The sequence below is a fragment of the Macaca fascicularis genome, chromosome 6 (genome assembly GCF_037993035.2).
Source record: "Macaca fascicularis isolate 582-1 chromosome 6, T2T-MFA8v1.1".
Lineage (NCBI taxonomy): Eukaryota > Metazoa > Chordata > Mammalia > Primates > Cercopithecidae > Macaca > Macaca fascicularis.
This window is the reverse complement of record NC_088380.1, coordinates 121,990,621-122,013,826: the sequence shown is the minus strand read 5'-3', so window position 1 is coordinate 122,013,826 and position 23,206 is coordinate 121,990,621. Positions and strand designations below refer to the sequence as shown.

The 23,206-nt window shown below is 40.5% G+C and overlaps 1 long non-coding RNA gene across 1 annotated transcript; it reads right to left on the bottom strand.

The window, feature by feature from the left end:
• Window positions 1–5,625: 5,625 nt before the first annotated feature.
• LOC135971137 (uncharacterized) lies at window positions 5,626–6,854 on the bottom strand. The gene is made up of 2 exons (XR_010587218.1): window positions 6,361–6,854; window positions 5,626–5,820 (listed from the first exon to the last, which is right to left on the bottom strand). It is a non-coding gene; the product is annotated as an uncharacterized lncRNA (long non-coding RNA).
• Window positions 6,855–23,206: the final 16,352 nt, after the last annotated feature.

Here is a 23,206-nt window from a genome sequence, read left to right as displayed (position 1 = left end):
CAACTGATAACTATTTTTTCAATTTATGTGGTATGCTCAGGCCTAAACTGGGTATTATTAGGGGAATCTAAAACATTATTAGCAAGAGAGTTGTTTGGGCGAGTTTGTGGCACATAAACCTGAACGGGAAGCGATCAATCCTCAGGAATATAGACACCCTGCTAGATTAGTATCACAGAGTTTACATAGCCCTCAGGAGGAACCCTAAGAGAGGTTCATTTTCCCTAAAAGATTTAATTCATCACTGAATCTAATTCATCACATCTTTGAGCACAAGACCCTTCTATGTACTTGTTTGTTCTATTAATGCAAAATAGATTCAATTGAGTCAGGAAACAGTACCCCCAAAACCAACAGAACAGAAACAACAGAAAACTGGCCCCAATTTGTACAGAGTACACTTTTCTTCTTCCTGCTGGGGTCTTTGCACAGTATGGTTACAATACCCCTGCATACCACACTGGGTAAATACCTACTGTGCCAGCTTTCCTGCCCTTTGGGACTGGGGCAATCCTGTCTAAAGAAATGAGAAGAAGTCAGAGTTTACTTGATCAATTCTGGACATGAGGGGGTGTGTATGGCTGTTTATGCACTGAGCCATACCATTCTACATCAGGCTGAAAAATTGCCTGAAAGAGGCCTTATAATAAACTTGGAGTCGAAAAACAGTAAGCAAACAATAAAAGTAAACCACAGGAACACAGTAATAACATTTCCATAAGGTGATATTTGCAGCACTTTTGTAAATATTGACTCACTCAGTATGAAGCTGAAAAACAAGCCTGGTTTATATTTGGGCCAACCATATATAGCATGGGGAGTACTCCCTTAGAGAGTTTTTCACTGGCCCCAGGATCAAGCCTAGAAATGAGCACTCCCTTATGTGTGACCTGTAGTCTTCCATTGCAGTATCTCCCACACTATCTAAATTCATCAGAGGCTTTCTCTTCTGCCTTAAAACAGCATTTTCTCCCAGTAGTTGGAGAGATGATGAGGCAAGATCAGCTATAAATAATGATGTGGCCTTATAAAAATAATCATTCTATCTTATGAAAGCATACTGTTTGCTTTCCCCTCTCTGTTTTTTTTTTTTGTCTGCACTAAAAGAACTTAATGGCAAGTCTCCTCTCTTTTGGGGAGAGTTTGCTGATCAGGGCCTTCTGCCACATGGAAAGACAAACCAATACTTGATTTGTTAATCATCATACTATGGGATAATTCACCAAACGATTATTGTAAAAGAACAAGAAGGAGGATAAGGTTGAGAGAAGAGTGACTTGGAGGATACCATTAGAGAAGAGGAGATTATTCTCTCGTACAAGAAGAGGTCTATGAATGTCAAGCAGAAAACGTGCCTTTCATTCTAAGAGCTCAAGGAAGCAGCCAATGCTCAAAGGAGATGGTTGCATGATGTGTCAGAAGAGATGAGGACACATGCTCTGGAGTTCTCAGTGCCAGCAGCAATTGGTGAGTCTCAAGCATGGGCAGAGCAGCCATCCTGGGAGTAGTGTGTGTGTGTGCATGTGTGTGTGCATGTTCATGTGTGTGTGTACCACCTAGCAGGGTGGGGCTTCCAAATGGAAATCGGGTTGATTTATAAAAAATAGATATGGTCCTTCTTGCACATCCAAGTAAAAGAAGCACCTTAAAGCATTTCCATCCATGACCCACATCAGAGTGGCCTCTCCGTGTAACTCAGCTACAGAATCTCTACCTGGCACACTCAGGGGCCAATCGAGATTTTGCCTACTGAAATTTATTTAATCTGGGGGGCCTCCCTTAAGAAAAAGAAAACATATATAAATATATAATTAGCTAAAAAGCCTTGAAAGGAGCTGGTACAATTGAGGAAACCTGAAACTTAAGCCTTGTTAGTTATATGATACACCCTCCTCTGCTGTCATTATCACATTTTGTCCTGAGTAAGCTGGGGAAAAAAAGAGCCCTAAAGGGCTCTTTCCCCACCATTGGTAGACATTCTTCCTTTTCATGGGAGTGTTTCTCATTTTGTCTTCAGCTTTCCACACTCTCCAAACCAAGGGAGGCTCTGCAAATGTTTAATTTACACAAAAATGTGTTGCTCTGCTCTCTCCTGGAAGTCCCTTAACTAGGTTACTCAGCCAGGTGTTTAACTTTAATTTTTAAAAAATCTTTTCTTGCAGAATGAAAGTCTTCCCTACTTTGGTAATCTCTCTCCCTGCTCAGTCTCACCCTTCCTCTTCTATATGCAATCACTTTTAAAAGAAATTTTTGGGCTCAGCAAGCGTTTTAGAAGATTGAGAGGAGGGAAGAAGTTGTATTAGTTCATTTTCACACTGCTATAAAGAACTACCTGAGACTGGGTAAGGTTTAATTGACTCACAGTTCTGCATGGCTGGGGAGGTCTCAGGAAACTTACCATCATGGTGGGAGGTGAAGGAGAAGCAAGCACTTTCTTCACAAGGCAGCAGGAGAGAGAGAGCAAGGGAGAAAGTGCCACACTTTTAAACCATTAGATTCCATAAGAAGTCACTCACTATCATGAGAAGAGCATGGGGGAAATTGCCTACACAGTCAAATCACCTTCTGTCGGGTCTGTCCCTGACACAAGGAGATTATATTTTGACATGAGATTTGGGTGGGGACACAGAACCAAACCATATCAGAAGGGGATCGCTCATCAAACCTCACTGGAATAATTTACCTGGTCTTGAAGGGAAACTAATTTTGCTCTTTTGAGAATGAGCAGCAAGGATCATATGCAACTCTGAGTCTCTCTCCACCTGAGGCATAATGGGTTTTTCAAAATCTATTGAATTCCTGCGACTAAAATAAGTCTCAAATCCACATCAACATTTTCTGAATTGCCACAGTGGAAGAAGTATTTTTTGTGGTTTTTGCAGGAGAAGGTGGTAAGAGTCCAATTTCACCAAGATGGAACCTCATTTCACTAAAGACATGCAATAGACTGAGCCATAGGTTCTGAAGAGAATTCCAAAGAGTTCCGAAGCATTCTGAGCTGGATGTTTCTACTAATTCAGACATTAGGTCTCATTCGAAAAAGAAAATCTCATTATTTTAGAGTTAGTCCTCCCATATATTTCAAGAAAGATGTCACAGGATGTTTAAAGGTGTAGTGCTTTATGTATAAAATGTAGTTTTCTTTAGCTGTCATTTTCTCATCTTTGCATTGGGCATAATGAATAAAGAAACAGCAGGATCTTGTGATAGAAAAAGAAGAGCCAACATGTGTTTTCCACATTTGGATTTACAACCTTGACTTTTTCTTTGTTTTTTCTTTTTCTTTCTGCTGCTGCTGCCGCTGCTGCTGCTGCTGCTGCTGCTTCTTCTTCTTCTTCTTCTTCTTCTTCTTCTTCTTCTTCTTCTTCTTCTTCTTCTTCTTCTTCTTCTTCTTCTTCTTCTTCTTCTTCTTCCTCTTCTTCCTCTTCTTCTTTCTTCTTCTTTCTTCTTCTTTCTTCTTCCTTCTTCTTCTTCCTTCTTCTTCCTTCTTCTTTCTTTCTTCTTCTTTCTTCTTTCTTCTTCAAATCCCAAGTCTTTAGAAGAGGATTATACATCCAAGAAAGAGTCTTGGCCTAAGGTGAAAGAGGTTTACATAGGCAGTTAGGAGAGTTGGGGTCTATTTACCATCTTCAGCCACTGGCCAACCAGTCCAAGGACTTCATGTCCCTCAATCTTTCTGCCTTGATTCACTCATCCAGTTCGAAGCTGGGCTAGATAATCTCTTAGGTCCTTCCAAGCTAGTGTTTATTTAATAATTTTCCTCTGAGAATTCCAGAAGTCTTTCCATGACTCACCCAGCTAAGAGTCCATTTAGGGAAAGCAGAGGGGCCACAGCTCTGTTCTCCAAAGAACTGGTCAAGCTCAGAAAGTTATTTCAGCCAAAGGTAGTGTGGAGACAGTGTGTTCAGACACAGAGCAGGGAAAGCTGATAGAATTAATGAACCTGATATTACAGGCACTGGAATGGTGCTGCTCTCCGGCTTGGGGCTTGATAGATAAAACTGGCTTTTGCTCAGAATCCTGCTGTAATGAAAAGGTATGCTCAAGGGAGACCTAAACCCAAGGGCAGGTGGCTCTGCCACATTGTCTGACCTTTGGCCAGTCACTCACCCTCTCTGGTACACAATTTCTGTATGTGTGTGTGTGTGTGTATATATATATATGAAAAGAGGGTAATAAAGTCAGCCCTGCCTTGCTTAGTGGCTTTTTGATAAGGTCAAAACATATATGGAAGCAAAAGTGTTTGAAAACCATAAAATGATTCATAAACAGAAGGATTGCAATTAGCTTTGGAAGTTGTTTCTGCTCCTGTGCAGGGTTGGTCTAGGGAGGAAGCAGGGACTGGGGAATTTCAGCACAGGAATGGAGAGAGGAGAGTCTAGGCAGAGGGATGAAGGGAGGCGAGGTTGGGATCCATGAGAGAACCAGTGAACACAGGGGAAGAGCTGCTGCCTAACAACCAAGTTCAGGCTAGGGTTTTGGAAGTTCAGAGCCTAATATGTCCATATCCCCACTCTTCACTGAGGCTCCTGCTTCCAAAGGCCCTCTGTTTGTTGTTGACAGCTTGGCCTTACTGCTGATAATTCTGTTGCTGTGTTTCTTCTAAGCAGAAAATATCTGGCTATGGACTACATAGGTGATGTCTCACCCTAGAACTCTCTTGCCTTATGAGACAGAAGACGAGCCCTGGCAGTCTGCGCTAGAAGCAGATACTTTGATCACTTCATAGGATGGGATTCAATAGACAAGTGAGGCAGGGACAATGCTGAAATAAAAACCACGCCAGGTACTAGGAATAATCATCATCATAGTTACTATTTATGGAGCACTGTGTGCCAGATGCTGAGCTAAATGCTTTATACACATTTCTTACTTAACCTTCACATCTACACTATAAGCTTGATATATTATGATTTTACTCCAATTTAGAGAGGCCATGGATCTTACTTGAACTGCTTATTGTATTCTCTAGATAAAATTGACTTGGAACTTTGTTTGGACTCTAAATTCTATACTCAATCATTATGCTGTTCTGCTTCTTTTGGGTCCACAGATTCTTATCAAGTCAGCCCAAAGTTATCTGGACTTTAGCAGAATTCCAAAGTAGAAATCAAATCAGTCCTGAGCAGTGAAGAGACCAAGATGTAACAGTGATGCCCAGAAGTGTCTGACTTACTCCTCTTATTTGGCTAGAATAAATAAAATAAAAATAAAAACAGCTGCAGCTCCTTTATTGAGCTGCAGGGCTTTTTTCCTTTTGGAGCCATTCTGCACTTGTTTAGGAAGAGTAAGATGTCATAGAAGGGACAGGAAATAATTTGTTGTTGAGCCTTTTAGCTAGCAGTATGCTGATGCTGGCTTGCACTGCCACACACCTGCCCACAGAGCCAATTGTGTGCATCTCTTGCCAAAGCCAATTCACTGAGTTTTGCTTGGTAACTTGAACTTTGCCAAGATGGTAGTATTTATACCATAGAGAATGGCAAACACTGCAAATCAGAGCTTTGCTTTCTTGCAGAGCCAGTTGTTAAACATTTACCTACATACCGCTGACTCCAGCCCTGGTTTGTCATTTTGTTCCATAAATTGTAGATGCCAAAGAAGAGTTGTTTCTGAAATATGGTATTTAAAATGATGTCTTAATTCTACATACATAGATATTATACATGAATTAAGGAGCCATTTTAATATTCACAGCTGAGGACAACTGCTAAAAGTTGCCTAATCAAACATGCTCTAGACAACTGGGTGCGAGTAACTGGACCCTTCCTTATTGCCAGGCCTTGTAGAGCATCTTGCCCCCAGAGCTGCCATCTGTGCCTGCAAGAGAAAGGAACTGTGATTAGTTTCCTTTGGTGAGGTCCGGCAGCTCAAATTGTGACAGGGAGACTGCATGTGTGTGCAAATGACCTTTTCCTTCTTGACATTTTAACATATCAGAGATAATAACAGAAATAAATGAATCAAACGATGGAGCTGAATGAATTCATTTGAGGAAAATATTTTGTCAGATTACCTACATTTTCAACTACATCTACATTAACCAGAAATGGCATTTTTTATGTTATCCATAGGATCACCTCCCCTTATTTCCCATGGAAATGGAAGCTAGCAATAGAAAGAACTACAGAACTACATAAAGAAGCTTATGGAGAAGCAGAACTACAGATTACCCCACATCTCAGTATTGCTGTTACTTCCAGAGTCTTCCTCTTAAGCTTTTGTCTGAAATGGAGTGGGGAGTGAGTGTTCAGCTGTTCTAGCCCCTCCTTCTCCATCCTTGTGGGTTCTCATGGGGAGGAGGACATGAGCACTATCCAGCATTCACTGGGGAGGTAGAAATGTCTATTAGGCACTTACCCCAACACTCTTTAACTGGAGCTATGAGAAGGTAGCACCGGACGATCTCTCTTACTAAGGTCCTCTCTAGCACACAGATTCTGCGGCTAAATAATTGACATTCGTGTGGCCCGGGGTGCATGCAACCTTTCAAGCACTGCTCCTGACAGTCTGAGAGAGAACTGGGTTTCAGTCCCAGTTCCCCAGCCATATAAAGACCTTTATTCTTTCAAAGGCTACTTATTTTCCTAATCTGGACTTAGCAGGTGGAAGGATACATTTCCTCAGATTTCCTAGTAAAATATTAGCCAGCACTGTAGTAAAAATAATAAAAATAATATTAAATTATTTATTATGATTATTAAATTATATTAAATTATAATATTAAATGACCCACTCTGTGTGGCCAATAGCTGGCATGTTCCAGTGCTGATGGGCATGGGAAGGCTCTGGGAGCAATGTGAGGGCCCTGCCTGGGGCAGTCCAGCGTCTGTTGGGCGCCGCTCCTGGTGTGTAGAGTCTTACATAATACCTGGGCACAGTAGCCTGCCCCTCCCTGCTGGGGTGTTTCACAGGACACAGGATTAGAGGGCTAGAGCCAAGCTCTATTTCTGGAAGGCAGAAAGTTCAGCTGTAGAGTAGCCACTGGGAAGACACTCATTTACGCCACTGAAGGAAGCAAAGATAGAGACTCCTAGGGAGAAAATTATTTTGGAAGGCCATTTTGCACAGATAATTTAAGAACATTTGGGAACAGGGTAGGGGAAGAAAATAGAATAAACAAACTGGAAAAGTAACTATTTCCCCTGTTGTCGCCCTTCTTTGGCTACTGTACAGATTCAAACCTAGGATTTTAAAAGTATAATTTATCCAATACCTGATGAAACAAGACTTGATGATTAACTCTTTGCCACCAACCTAAACTTACATTTGAATACACACTATACCTTAGTAAGTACAGTAAATTCTGATGCCTCATCACCCTGCAGAATCTCTATTAACCCAAATCCCAGATCTCCAAGCCAGGCTAGACATTGTTTTCACATTCATGTGTGAGAAGGCGCACTGCTATTTGTGTATATACTCATCTGTTTTATTGCTTCCCTAGGCCATTAATTCCTTCAGGACAGAACATAGTAAGAGGTATGGTGATAATTCAATATAGCTAATTAAGGAAAAATGATCTGAACACATATGTCGTTAGTGGTGGCAATGGTAGTGTGTGTATATGTTTTGGCAGAATGGGTAAGTGAAGTCAGTTAGAATTGACAGTTCTGAAAGGGGGTAGGTCCAAACCTGGGAAGGGGAGAGACAAGCTGGGATCTAGGAACAGGAGGTAAAAACCAGCAATGAAAAGGCATGTTGAAAGCAGAGACACTCGGGTATGTGAGTAGAGACAAACCCAGAAGACAGGAACCAGATCAGGAAAGAGCTGTCATACAACAGGAAGGATACAGAATGTGAACCAGGATGCTAGACTGTGACAATACCCAGGACATTTCCTGAAGCCCCAACATCAGCAAAAAGAATGCATACACCAGGGCCCAGATGAATCAACCCTGTTTGTGCAACAGGTAGGGGTTTCTATCACCCAAATATTAATGTAGTATTCGATATCTGATGTGTATTCAGGTGAGCATCGGTTGTTTGCTGAAGTCACATTTGGAAACTTCCTTCAGTGGCAAGTTTTTTAACAACACAAGAAGATAAATATCATGAGTTCTTTGTCAATGGCTTTATTAATTTTTCTCTCTCTATTTAAGCAGAGGGGTGAAAGGCCAGATTTGTGCCAGGTAGAGGTTGGAGTGTGCCTGGAATGCCTGTTAGGAGGCTATTATAATGGTCTAGAAGAGATGATGGTGACCCAGACAAGGAGTTGATGGGAGGAGTTTGAAGATGCATTAGAGGGAGCAGATTTGAGTGCCAATTAGACAATTGATTGCAAAATTCAAATGCCTACAGGCTTTTGTCTGTGTTTTAAATTTTCCATAATAATGTTTTTAATTGTAAGAAAACAAGAAGTGGAAGAGAAACCTATAAGTTAAAGGAGACTTAAATATAGCTACCAATTGCAACATAGGAATATCATTTGGATCCTTGATTCAAGTAAATTGTTAAAAAGTTTGAGACTTGGAAAATTGATCAGTGACTTTTTGCATTAAGGAATTATTATTGCTTTACATGTGATAAGAGCATTGTGGGTTTTTTTGAGTTCTTTTAGAGGTATGTACTGAGATGCTTACCAATGAAATTATATGACTGGAGTTTACTTTAAAAATATCGGGGAGTAGAAAGGGGCTAGCAGAAACAATATTGGCTTTGAGTTGATATTTGTTAAAGCTTCATGATGAGTTCTTGAACTCCTTATACATGGAGTCGGGGCTTTATTTGTGTTGACCACTGCTAGTACCATGTACCAGAAACTTCTTTCAGAGCTACATGGTCTGTTCTGCTCAAGTAGAGTAACTTTCCTATTGCACTAGGATGAAGACATCCAAATGTGCACATAATAGATGAAACAGCTACAAGAAGGTGGGAGTTGTAGAAAAGCTTTTTTTTGCTTGTTTTAAATGTATATATTCAGCCCTTTCTGCTAAAAAATTGAAAAAAAAAAAAAAGCAGCATTTTGGAATTAACCAAGATAAGTAATGATGTTGTTGGAGAGGAAAATTGCCTCCCTTCTCTTTTTCTTTCTTAGTAGCTGAACTTTGTTTTGCAAGATTCATTGTTACCCAAAATAAAGACTACATCTCCCAGCCTCCCTTATGAGGTGTGGCCATGTAGTGTGAGCAGAAATGTTAGGTGGGGCTTCCTGGAAGGCTCCTTAGAAGGAACTGACTCATCGGAGTGGTATGTCCTTCTTTTCTTCTCCCCTCACTTTTTCCTTATGCCCAGAATACAGACATGAGGTCTAGAGTTCCAGTAACCATGCTGGACCATGAGGTGCTCTTCAGGATGAAACCCACATACCTCATGTGGCCAAGCAGAAAGATAGGAGGAGCCTAGTGCTCCTTCTGAGGACTCTGGTGACTTTGAACTGCCTACCTCTGGACTTATTTGATCAAGCAAGAATAAATCTTTATGTGGTTAAGCCATAGTTACTTTAGGTTTTTAATTATATGCAAATGGACTTAATGCTATTGGATACACATACTTGATTATAGTGAATAAAACACGACCTATTTGGTATTATCTATCAAAAGTTAAAGTATATAGAGTCATTGACTCAATAATCCCAGAGTCAGGACTTCATTTTGTAGTTATACATGCAAGAAAGTATTGTTTGGAAAAGCAAACCCTGTAAACAATGCTTCTTTTTTTAAAAAAAACTAAGCATAAATTAATAGCGTGGAGAGTTTGCACTCATTAAATTTTCTTTAATATTACTATCCTAGTATTTAAGGTACAGTCTAATTTCTAGTCTGTACTACTTTAAATGGTATAGTAAAGGTATTAGTGGCTCCCCTTCAGCCTCCCCTTCCCTGTCCACCTCTCCCTTTCCTCTCCCTCTCTTTCACTCCCATTCCTTTCCTCCCCCGCTCATAAATGTATAATTTTACTGAATATTCAAGGATCTAGTCTTCCCAGGATCCATGCAGAAATTCAGGGGAGATGAGAACACAGGAAAGGATCTCCTCAAGGATGGCTAATCCAGCTAGGGATTCTCTGTGCCAGCTCTGGGGTTGATACTGATAGTCTCCCTGAACACAGAGTCCGGGAACTCTCAATGGCCTCCGAGTGGTTTTAGCCAGGTTGTTTGTTTCTTGCAGATGAACGAGGACACACGTGCTCTGACAGGAGTTGGCATGTGTCCAGGAGTTTATTTACTCATACTCCATATGAAGGCAAAGGTTTATTTTAATTCTTTCCTGGAGCATGAGAGCTCGGCTTAAGGGAGTGGAATGGAAACACAGTGGGAAGATAGCAGCAGGGTAGCCTGAGCCATAAGGCAGATGGCGGAAAGGTGACATTTGTTCCAAAGGCTCTCAAGGCCTTGTGAAGCTCATAGGAGAAACTTACTTGATGCTTTAATTTTAGGACAGTTATTTTATTGGGAAGAAGCTTTAGTTGCTGGCTGTTGCTTCAGTGATAAAATCTGAACCTTGGCAACCCCAGGGTCCTACAGAAAGGATTACTGTAGGATTATCAAGAAAGCTCATAGCTAAGAAGTAGCAAGTTCCAGGATTGATTCAGGGGTGGATTCTCACATAGATTAATGTGAGTTGATGATGTCTAAGAGATGAAGGGAGGTATCTATGGATTTGTCACTAGACAAATGGGATCTATGAATTTCTCACTAGATCATCTATATTAGTCTTGACAATTTTGGTTATGAAATACATGCCCAACTTAAACTGGCTCAAAGAAAAATCAGAATTTATTGATCCTTGTAACTGGAAAGTTCAGTGGGTGGTTTCAGGCTCAATTTGATCCAGGTCTTTAGACAGTGAGTGCATGAAGGACACAATCATTGTCTCTTTCCCACTCACTCCTGCTTTCCTCTGTGTTAGTTTCATTCACAGGCAGGTATTCCCTACAAGGTGGTAAAGATGACCACCAAGAGTTCCATCAACAAGCTTAGCAACCCCAGAGTAAGGCACCAATAATCTCAGGGTTGATTTTCATGGCCCAGCTTGGGGCACTTTCCCAGCTCTGAACCAATCACTTCCCCTTTGATTTTCCAAGTCGAGATCCAATACCCAAATCTGGAGCCAGAGTCACTTCAGATGAGTGGGGGAGAAGCGGAGGAGTTTAAAGGTAAATTAGTATGTTGTTATCCGGATCAGGGAGATGGTTGGCAGACAATTAAATGTCTACCACACCAGGGTAGACTTCTAGACTTCAATTATTTTCCAGTAGTAAATGAAAAGAAAAAGAGAAACTACCAATATACTACGCAGTATATGATTGATTCTTCTTTGAAATGTTGGAGATTAGAGGCTCCCAGACCACAGCCCAAGGCTTTGGGACTTACTCCAGAGTCTTTGAGTTTCTCGGGGTTATCACAAGTATTTGGGTTAAAAACAGACTGGACTAGAGCACATGTATATGCTCTTGGGGTTTTCTCCAAAACCAATATATATGTGTTCCAGTCCCAGGCATGGATGAATTCCTGGTCTAGGAATTCCCCTAAGAGGTAAAGTAATTCATAAGTTTTCCCAAGAGCTTTATAATTCCCCCTCCAAACCTAAAGGAATCAGTCTAATTTATTTTTTGTCCCGTTATTTCCTATGTTGTTATTAATGAATACACTGATGCTTTCAGAGCAGCCAGTAAATGGAGAGCTGGACCCACACTCAGGTGTTCTGCCCCAGGTCAGATGGGTGATTCTGTACCCTGCTGTGGGTGGGTAGAACAAGCAGCAAAGAACGTTGGTTCTACCTTCCAGAAATAGAATGTTTGAAAAGAAATCTTTGTGAAGTTGAGAAATGCTATCTTTTATACTATACAGATTAAGAGTGGAGTCTACAGAGGCTTTGAAAATGCAGTGGAAAATGCTGGATCAGAATGCAAATAATGTGAGCAGACCAAGCAGGAACAAAGAATGTGCAGCATTGCCAGTCCTTCCCGCTTTTCTGAAAATGAGAACTGTGTGAAGACAATAAGCTCATTTCAGAAACTGCCAATTGCTGATTCTTTTTCTTACTGGAGAGCGAATATTCTGGAACTCTTCCTACAGGAAAGGTCGTCAGATACAGACCTATTTCCAAACAAACATTAGTAAGGAAGAGAGGCATAGTCTGGAAATGTGAAGAAAAAGAAAAGAGGCATCCTGGCAATGAGAAAAGCTCAGGTCATGGCCTGTCTTCATCAATTTTCTCAAAAACTGAGACATAATTGGTAGAGAAGGAGCCAGTCTCAGTCCCTGTTGGAGTAAGATGCCACCTCTACCTATGCATTCCGGGACATTTTCATGGAGCAACTGACAACTGCTGATTCATTTTACTTAGGAAGGTTCAGAAATTTCAAACCAGACAAATCCTCTGCTCCTTCTGAGTTCACGAACATGATCCAAAGAGCAAACAAATCTGGAAACGTCCAACAATGATAGCGGACTTTCAGTCAGTTTATCTGCCACACCCACTCCTTACCTACAACTTCTAACAATGGCAGTTCTTTGTACCATGTGATTGAACCGGGAATGGTCCCTAACCAAGCCAGAGACCAATTAAATTACTCTCCAGGAATTCTGAGCTTAGAGACATATAGAACTTGCCAATTGGGTTGAGGACCATAAAGAAACAGATGTGTGGACTGTGTATGATGAGGTACCAGCCACCACAAACCAGCCACCCACAGGACATACTGATACACGACATGTTTTGTTTGGCCTGTGAGGTTTGAAATTTAAATGGTTGCCAACACTTAAAAACTGAAGTATTTCACATTTAAAACTAGGTGGGCCTTCCAGAGCAAACTACATGGAAATTGTGGTTATCTAAGAATGAACAAGCTGAACCAGAGAGGCCAGACTTGAGGTGCATTTGAGACTTTTCAGAGTTTTAGAACATACATTCCAAGATCACACACATACTCCCATAAATGTCCATCCAGAGGACCAAGGGGCCTGCCGCAGACTCACCTGCTGCTTGGAATAGTTGAACAACTTTCAGCAAACTCACAGGAGATTTAGTGAACACAGAATTTGGTTTTATTTGAGTGGCCAGATTCCCCAACTCTCTCCACAGCTCCCCAGGCCCTGAGGCTGAGTGGTACAAGCAAGTTACCTTTTTAGACCCCACTGTTTCACATGTATGAGCCCTACAGGCAGTGGAGTCAGCGAACCCTGCCTAATGTGAAGGATGTAGAGGATTTCTGAGGGGCCCCAGTTCTAGCCCCTACTAAGGTCTAGCTCTTTAGCAATTCCAAGTTTCCCCAAAGACTTTTTTTATATCTACAGTAAGCTTTCTCCCTTCTCTCTGCTCTCCCCACACAATAGACAATTTATGTGAGCTAATTTGAGTGGATTTCACACCTTGCTCCTAAAGGGGCTCTCCCGAAAACAACCTCTGAGAATTAACCTAGCAAAGAAAAGATCCAGTGCAGAAGAGAACTGGACTATGTTCCACGATATCACCTGGAGCCACTGGCCCCTTTAATGAGGCCCTCTTTGGCAGCCTCAGAACCCCTGTTGATGGGGAGTCTTTCAGGCTTCTTCCCACCCACAGCATCTGGGCATAGCTAACTATATCATAGAAGACATCAAGCTATAAATGACTTTTTTTTTTTTTTTTTGTCCCACATTCTTGTTTAAGTTGTCAATTTGTATGTTTAGGAGATATTTTTAAATGTTTGCTTGTTTGTTGCAAAACCTCGGTAACCTCACTCATTGGATCCATTCAAAGATGCCAGAGGAAGAAAGGGTTCTCACCTAAGACACTCAGAGGCCTGAGTGTTTTTGGGCTCTTGCCCAAGGGAGTGGGTGTGCAGTATGTTATACAGCCTTCATGCAGTTCTTTGCTCTTTTCTGTGAGTCAGAGTCATGTGCTGTTTAAAATAGGTGGTGACAGTGGGCAGGGCACTCCAAACACAATAGCAATTCATTGAGTGTATTGGGAGGGAGAGTGTGGTCTTTCATCCAAAGCCTGAGCGAGGCTCCATTTGACTGTTGTAAGGTCAGATGGAGCACGCTGATCCACTGAGTTGACTGGCAAAGCTTGACTATGGATATCCACAGACGCAACCGCGTGCTGTGTCTTTAGGAAGATGCGGGCAAGTGGATTGTGTCAGATGTCCAAATGGTAAGTAAGCAGTCATGTCCTTGTGTCTCGGCTTCCCTGATGAAACTATACTAAGCATGTACTTACCTAAGAATGCACAAGCTCACTAATGCAGCTCAAGTGGAGCGTGAGCTGAGGCCCCTGAATGAGGCGTGCTTGGGATTTTTACCCTTTTAGAAGTGTTCAGAGATGAGACACCCTCTCCTCCTACATATACACCCACACCCACACCCACACCCAGACACATAAACATGTTCTCCTGAGCATTTACCCAATAGTTCATGCTGATTGTGGGTCTAATGACTAAATTTCAAACCTACCTCTGGCCCATAATGCTTAGCTGGTTGTACAGCTTTAGGTAATGGAAGAAATAATCACATGACTTCCCCAAAACACATGCGATGAACGTGCTTCTGACATGATAGCCATGTGGTGATGAGCAAAGCCTGGGCAATCTGCAGCTGTGATCCATCAGAGCATAGGAGTGGACAGTCTTTCCAGGAAGCCACAGCAGCAGCCCCAGGAGGAGAAGTAGTCGTTTCTAACTGTTACAAATTACCCGCACAAGGAAACTTAGCAGTTTCCAAGAATTACATGTGGCAAGCACCTGTTGTGCCAGAGAATTAGAGATCACTTTATGGGTGGGAGTGGGAAAGTTTGCTGGACTAAAAAAATGACTGTCACCCAGCCTTGCCTTAGGCAGATGTGGCAGAAGTTTATCCTTCCATCATCTCCCTTTCGATATCATTTTCTTGCCCTCCCTCCTGCTTCCCACCCCCATCGCCGAACCACTGTCCACACTGTAGGTAATCATCACGCTCTCTGCGCTCTAATATCCCTCATTTTTTATCCTAGAATGACTACCAGTCACTGTGTTAAGTCTTCCGAGATGATTCTAAGCCTCAGTGTTAACTGTGAGATAGAAGACTGTGTTCTCTTTCCATGACTACCATCAGGAAAGGAAGGGTCTGTGGGCAATAGGAGGACTTTATTAATTCCTTAATGAAGGATGGTCCACAAACCATGGTTTAAGGCAAGCTCTGTTTAGGGGAAAAAAAAACAAAACAAAAAACCAAAAAACAAAAAAACAGCTCACAGCAGATCCAACAGGAGCCCCCGAGCATAAAGCTATGCAAATGGAAGGACAGTGTCCCTGAAAGAAACTCAACTTGTTCTGATGTGTGGCTGCTTTTCGTGGCTGTTGGGTTTTTCATTTGTTTTATTTTGAGAACTTGACATTTTCCCCTTTCTGGTGCATACAAATGCAAAAGCAGCATTGGCTGGCACTTGGCATCTCATTGAGACTCAGCAGTCACTACCACTTTCTGATATGACTTTGGCTCCTGAGGGGCCCTGCCTACTGGAATTTTGTGAGGATATTTTAAATAACAAAAGACCTAACAAATTACAATGTACAATCATATGTCGCTTAACAATCTAGGCTATGTAGTATAACCTATCGCTTCTAGGCTACCAACCTGTGCAGCAAGCTACTATATTGAATACGGTACGGAATTACAAAACACAAATCAGTAGGTGATAGAGATTTTTTGTTCCATTAAAATCTTATAGGACTACCATCATATTTGCAGTTCGTCATCGACTGAAATGTCACTGTGTGACTGCAGTTGAAAACTTTGCTGTGAGACTATAGTTATTACAGCCTGAATCTTGTCATCACTTGTAAAGGCTAACTCTGAGCCCAAGCGCCATATAAATATAGAAATGTCATCTGATTGCTATATTACTGAAATTTGTTAACTTTTGAGAGCAATTTCTTAGAGATTAGAAAAAGGAAGATTCTAGGATTATTAAATTTATTGAAGATTTTCACGGGTTCTCAAATGATATTTGAAATGATCACATTTGGAGACATACCACACACAATGTCTCTGCTTGCAATGGCCCCATGAAATGGCCATTAGTGGATTCTGTTCTTATTAGATGAAAACTCCACTAAGACTTTGATTCCAAATAATTTACCTACCCCACTTTACTGACCTAAGTTAATAGTTCTTACCAATGTTTCCATGCTCAGGAGACATAATAGAAATTATTTTTGATGAGGAGAAATAAAAACATTGATTAGGCAGAACTAGGGCTCTTTCTGAGTGTGAGCCTATTTCTTTTTCTTCTATTACAATTCCACCAGTTCTCTTGTTTTTCTTCTAATTTATTCCACCTTCAAATTCTATCTTCTGCCAAATAACCGGTTTCCCATTTCCCTCCCAGAGAGTCTTTCCAGTCAGCATCCAACCTTGCTTCCTCTTTGTTTCTTCCATCCTATCACTTCTTCCCTTACTCATAGTTGGGTGGGTATTTACTATCCGTGCAACATTGACTCAGTGGGTGTTGTGTTAATGGACTGAATGTTTACATCCCCCTACTAAATTCATATGTTGAAATCTAATCCTGGATGTGATGGTATTTGAAGGTGGGGTCTTTCAGAAGCGATTAGGTCATGAGAGTAGAGCCCTTATGAATGGAATTAGTGCCCTTATAAGAAGAGGCCAGAGAGCTAGATAGCTACCTTTCCGTCATGTGAGGATGTGAGAAACTGGCAGTCTACGACCCAGAAGAGAGCCCTCTCTAGGATCTGATCATGCTGCACCTTGATCTCAGACTTCCAGCCTCCAGGACTGTGAGAAATAAATTTCTGTGGTTTATAAGCTATTCAGTCTACGTTACTCTGTTATAGCAGTGCAAACTAAGATAGTGGGATATCTGATAAATTCTCAAAGCCTTACAGTTTGAAGCCAAATTCAGCATCTGTGTGGCCTGACATTCTTTATTAAACATACATTTGATGATTGCCTATAAATAATCTTAGCCACTTTGGAGCTCACCACCACCACAACCATCACCAGTCTTGAATATTCTTTCCAGTCTCCTGACATTACAGAAATGTTTCAGCTTGCTGAAAGGAAGAGGTGCCACCATTTCATGATATTCAGTCCTCTGACACATGGCCCCAATTTTTTTTCTTTCTTCTCAATACCTGCTTTCCACCTGTACCCTATTCTAACTCAATATTCATTTTTCATGCCTAGTGTTTCCCTGCCCATTGCTGAATAAGGCACTACTATAATGTCTAGATCTGTAGTTCCTAGCCTTTTTTGGCACCAGGTACCAGTTTCATGGAAGGCAATTTTTCCATGGATGATGGAGGGATGGTTTTGGGATGAAACTGTTCCACCTCAGAGCATCAGGCATTCGTTAGATTCTCATAAAGAGTGCACAACCTAGATCCCTCACATGCACAGTTTGCAATAGGGTTCACACTCCTATGAGAATCTAATGCCACCACTGATCTGACAGGAGGCAGAGCTCTGGCAACAATGCTTGCTCACCTTCTGCTGTGCGGCCTGGTTCCTAACAGGTCATTGACCAGTACTAGTCCACGGCCTGGGGGTTGGGGACTGGTACTGGTCAACAAAAAAAGTGCTCAAAGACCTCACCAGACCATAGGCCTAGACCTAGATTGTGAGCCTAATTGGATAATAAGAACATCCCCAAGTCACACATAAACATGTTCCCATTTCAGTTTACATACATTTATGTAAGTGACCAATAAGAATTTTTGCTGATGTTTAGAGAAATGAATTGTGCTTGGGGTCACTTTATCTTCAAAAGCCACTTAATTGTCATTTTCCAATTTTTGGTTAGAACCAAATAAGAGCTAGTGAAGACTAGAAAATATAAAACAAGTACATTGTGATTTCATTGAAAGTTGTTTTACAACCTGCACACTTGAAAATGGATATTATTAGCTGAATTTAATTAAACACGATGGCCATATCAGGGAACTTGACCAATCATATCAAGACCTGGCCATACAGGAAAAGCTGTTTATTGAAGCAAGCTTCCAAAAACCTTTAACTAGTGTGACATTTGATAAGTAACACAGACATAATGAAAAATGTTAACTATCCATGACCATGACTAATGATAAAACAATGATAAACAATCTATTGCTTAAATACTCGTGTAGGAGGAGAAATGTGATTATGAGGGCAGATCTGGACTTTTGTGATGAAGGTTCCAGCTGGTGAGGCTTCCAGGTGGTTCTGAGCCCCTGCTAAAGACCATTTTGAAGCCTGGCTCTCTTGGAGGTAGTCAGCTCCGTTATTTTTGGATCGTGGTTAGCAGCAGCTGGGGAGCTTTAAAACAAACACAGCAATGCCCATGTGCCCACCCTGATCAACTCAATAAAAATGTCTGGAGTATCAGTATTCTGTCTTAAACCTCCCCCTTTGGTTCTCATATGCAGCCAGATTTGAAGCTGCAGGTATAGGAGGTTAGATGACTCAGAATTTTGAAGGTTCTGTGGTTCCATGTCAGGATGTTGGACTGAGTATATCCTGGAGCTTCTTTACTCCTACAGCGAGGGACTTGACTGGTGATCCTGAACAAAAAGTGAAACTTTCAGTGAACCAGAAACTGGAATAAATCCTAAAGGATGAGGTGAACACTGGATTGATCAAAGACAGAAAAGTCAATCAAAAACATGCACAGGGAAGTATTGCTTAAAAAAAAAAAAAAAAAAAAAAAAAAAAAAAAAAACGTGCAGGGAGCAGCAAGACTGCCCCATCTCCTAAAGTGGCAGACACCAGAAGCAGGAAGGTGTCAAGGACAATCAACATGTTGGTTCTTGGGGCACTGCTGCAGAAGAGGCCAGGTAGATCTTCCTTCATCAATTCCCTTCCATCTACCCCTGAGCCAAACAGCAGTGACAAAGTGTCCACTTCCAGGTAGGAGCTGTGACCGGGGAGCCCAAATTAAAGAGGCATGGCATGGCCATGTCATGAGGCCATCATTGCCAGGGGGCACCAGACTAGAATACCTAAGAGAAATCTCACCCAGCGGCTTGTCTTCTACTTTCCCTGAAAACAGGCCATAGGACAGTCCAGAGCAACAATGTTCCCAAGCACATGACATCCACTTACAGAAAATGCAGTCTAACAGAGACCCTTAATAATAAAGATGACAGTCAAGATTCACAAGATGAGAGCAGCTATAAACAGATCAACTAGAGGCCATTGAGATTAATGCTTATAATACAAAATTGAGGCCGGACATGGTGGCTCACACCTATAACCCCAGCTCTTTGGGAGACCGAGGCAGGTGGATCACCTGAGGTCAGGAGTTTGAGCCCAGCCTGGTCAACATATAGTGAAACCCTGTCTACTAAAAGTACACAAATTAGCTGGGCATGGTGGCAGGCGCCTGTAATCCCAGTTACTCAGGAGTCTGAGGCAGGAGAATTGCTTGAACCTGGGAGACGGAGATTGCAGTGAGCTGAGATCCTGCCATTGTACTCCAGCCTGGGCAACAGAGCAAGACTCCGTCTCAAAAAAACAAAACAAAACTGAATAGGTAGTTGGAACTGACATTTTTTCCAAAACTTAATTTTAGTATAATAAACACTAATGTATACCTATGACCTGGTTACTAGCAATAGTTCTTAAGTTTGATAGTTCACATTTTTAGAGACAGTCTCTTCAAAAAATAGGGCTGGGAAAATTGGATATCCTCATGCAGAAGAATGAAACTAGACCCCTATCTCTCACCATATACAAAAATCAAAACGAATTAAAGACTTAACTCTGGCCGGGCACGGTGGCTCAAGCCTGTAATCCCAGCACTTTGGGAGGCCGAGGAGGGCGGATCACAAGGTCAGGAGATCGAGACTACAGTGAAACCCCATCTCTACTAAAAATACAAAAAAAAATTAGCCGGGCGCGGTGGCGGGCGCCTGTAGTCCTAGCTACTCAGGAGGCTGAGGCAGGAGAATGGCGGGAACCCAGGAGGCGGAGCTTGCAGTGAGCCGAGATCGCGCCACTGCACTCCAGCCTGGGCAACAGCGTGAGACTCCGTCTCAAAAAAAAAAAAAAAAAAAAAAAAAAAAAAAAGACTTAACTCTAAGACCTCAAGTTATGAAACTACTACACAAAAACATTGGGGAAACTCTCCAGGATATCAATCTGGGCAAAGGTTTCTTGAGTAATACCTCACAAGCACAGGCAGCCAAAGCAAATATGGACAAATGGGATCACATGAAGTTAACAAACTTCTGCACAGCAAAAGAAATAACAAAGTGGAGAGAAAACCCACAGAATGGGAGAAAATATTTGCAAACTACCCATCTGTTAAGGGATTAATAGCCAGAATATATAAGGAGCTCAAACAACTCTACAGAAAAAAATTCTAATAATCCAATTTAAAAATAGGTAAAATATTTGAATAGACATGTCTCAAAACACATACCTATGATAGACACATGAAAGGTACTCAACATCGTTGATCATCAGAGAAATGCAAATCAAAACTACAATGAGTTATCATCTCACCCCAGCTGAAGTGGCTTATATCCAAAATACAGGTAATAATAAATGCTGGTAAGGATGTGAAGAAAAGGGAACTCTCATATACTGTTGATGGGAGTGTACATTAGTACAACCACTATGGAGAACAGTTTGGAGGTTTCTCAAAAAACTAAAAATAGAGCTACCATATGATCCAGCAATCCCACTGCTGGTTATATACCCAAAAGAAGGGAAATCAGTGTATCAAAGAGATATCTGCATTTCCATGTTTGTTGCAGCTCTGTTGACAATAGCCAAGATTTGGAAGCAACCTAGGTTTCCATAAACAGATGAATGGATAAAGAAAATGTGGTACTTATACACAGTGGAGTACTATTCAGCCATAAAAAAGAATGAGATTCAGTCATTTGCAACAACATAGATGGAAATGGAGGTCATTATATTAAGTGAAATAAGCCAGGCACAGAAAGACAAATATCACATGTTCTTAATTATTTGTGGGATCTAAAAATAAAAACAGTTGGATCCAGGGAGATAAATAATAGAAGGATGGTTATCAGAGGCTGGGAAAGGTAGTAAGGAGGTGAAGAGGGGGAGTGATGGTTAATAGGTACAAAAATAGAATAAATGAATAAGGCCTAGTATTTGATAGCACAACAGGGTGACTATAGTCAATAATAATTTAAGTGTATATTTTTAAATAACTAAAAGAATATAATTGGATTGTTTGTAACATAAAGGATAAATGCTTGAGGAGATGGAATCCCTGCCTTCCATGGTGTGATTATTACCCATCGCACTTCTGTATCAAAACATTTCATGTACTCCATAAACGTATACACCTGCTACATACCCACAAAGTTTCTTTTAAAAAATGGTTAAGATGGTTAAAAAATAGTTTCCATTTTTAGGATGTACATGATATTAATATTCAAATGAGACATAGAAAGTATTTGAAAGAATGAAATATTTTCTGTAATCCTTTTTTTAAAACTTGGTTCATTTTGAAAATCAACAATGAGTGAAAAATAAAACCAAAAGAAAGAAAAGTAAGTTTTTCTCTCAAATACATAAGAAACTCTTGCTGGCATTTGTATTTTAAATGTCTGGAGTAAAATAGGCCAAATTTTCAAAGGCAGTCAATAACAGTTTATAAAAGGACTTTTATAATTTGATTTAGGCAAAGAGGAAATATTCCATTTAAGATATATTTGGTTTCTCCTCCACCTCTCAAATTGCCTCACTCCTCTTACCAGGCCATAGTAGATAACGGATCCTCAAATCTCACTAATAAATAATGGCTTTAAAATAGCTGCTCAAATTACACACACTGTCAGAGTATTTTCCCTTTAAGATAGGATATCAGTGAACACCACAGGTATCAATTTTTTTGTTATAAAAATTTCTTCAGCAAGCCCAATTACTTTCCTAGTCCTTTTTAATCTGTCATATAAAGCCTTTTTATGGTTATACCTATTTACTAATTATGATTGCTATTTTGCTCAAAGAAATATTCCCCCAGGCATACATCTATTTATATTTCCTAATGACAAAGTATGCTTATTTTATGTAGTGTCACAAATATTATTTTATTGATGCTGCTTTTAAAAAATATTTTAATTGTTACTCATCAAGGCATATTGCACACCTAGATCAAAAAGAGAACCAGCAAGCACACACATTTCTTAACCTAAGTAACATCTGAAAACATAAGACTTAGACTTCAATTACATTTTCCCTTGAAGAAAATCCACTCAAGTTTGGTGCTTATCCAAGAACTTATAATGTCAATTTCTAACATACATTATAATGCCCAGTACACATGTATTTTCAGAAGAAAGCAAGTCATAGCAAATCAAAATTTTCCTAAATGCTATTTGATATATTTTTATAGCAAATTAAAAATTTTTGAGTATGAAAACTGAAGGTGGCCAGGCACAGCTGCTCACACTTGTAATCCCAGCACTTTGGGAGGCTGAGCTGGAAGGATCATTTGAACCCAAGAGATCAAGGCTGCAGTGAGCTGTAATCATGCCACAGCACTCAAGCCTTGGTGACAGAGTGAGACCTTGTCTCAAAAAACAAAACTGAAGGTATGTCCAATAATAAAACAAATATAGCTTATACAGCAAGCTTATAGGTTTATTTGTTTAAAGTCAACAGTATATTTGCATTCTGCAACTGATCTGTAAATCCCATTGTTTTTCTCTGGAATTTTATAGGTACAATGTCTCACAAAGCCATGTCTCTTATCCTAGAAATATCTTTTGGCATCAGGCTATGCAAAAGACTCTGATGTGATACTTCCCCTGAATTGGAATAAATTTTACTTTTCCAGAAAAATATGGCAACCTTATCAACCACTTACTCATAAGGAACAAAAGTTACTACCAATTGTTCTTTTAATTTTACTCTAAAATACTTAAAGTTTAGGCATTTCTCATGTTTTTGAATTGCACCCCCATAAAAGATAACGGAATGAAACACAGTACATAATTTCAAAAGACAAATCTTAGTATCTGACTCATTTGGCACATCCTTAGAATTTAAAATAAAATCAGTAGAAATAAAAGTGATGTAATTTTCAAATTTCTACATGCTGGAGTCTTAGAACAAGGAGCTTCTAAATGAAAAGAAGGGGGAGGTTCAGCTCATCTTGCTAATTATATGCATTTTTCCTTATGGAGTAACTGATGCTTTCTGGTTTATTTGGGGAACTTTTGTTTGTGGGAAAGCATGTACATTGGGCCAGATCTTGTTGGTTTCTCTTCTGAAGATGGAACACCTCTCTTTTCTGGCATTATTCCAGGACCACTTGCA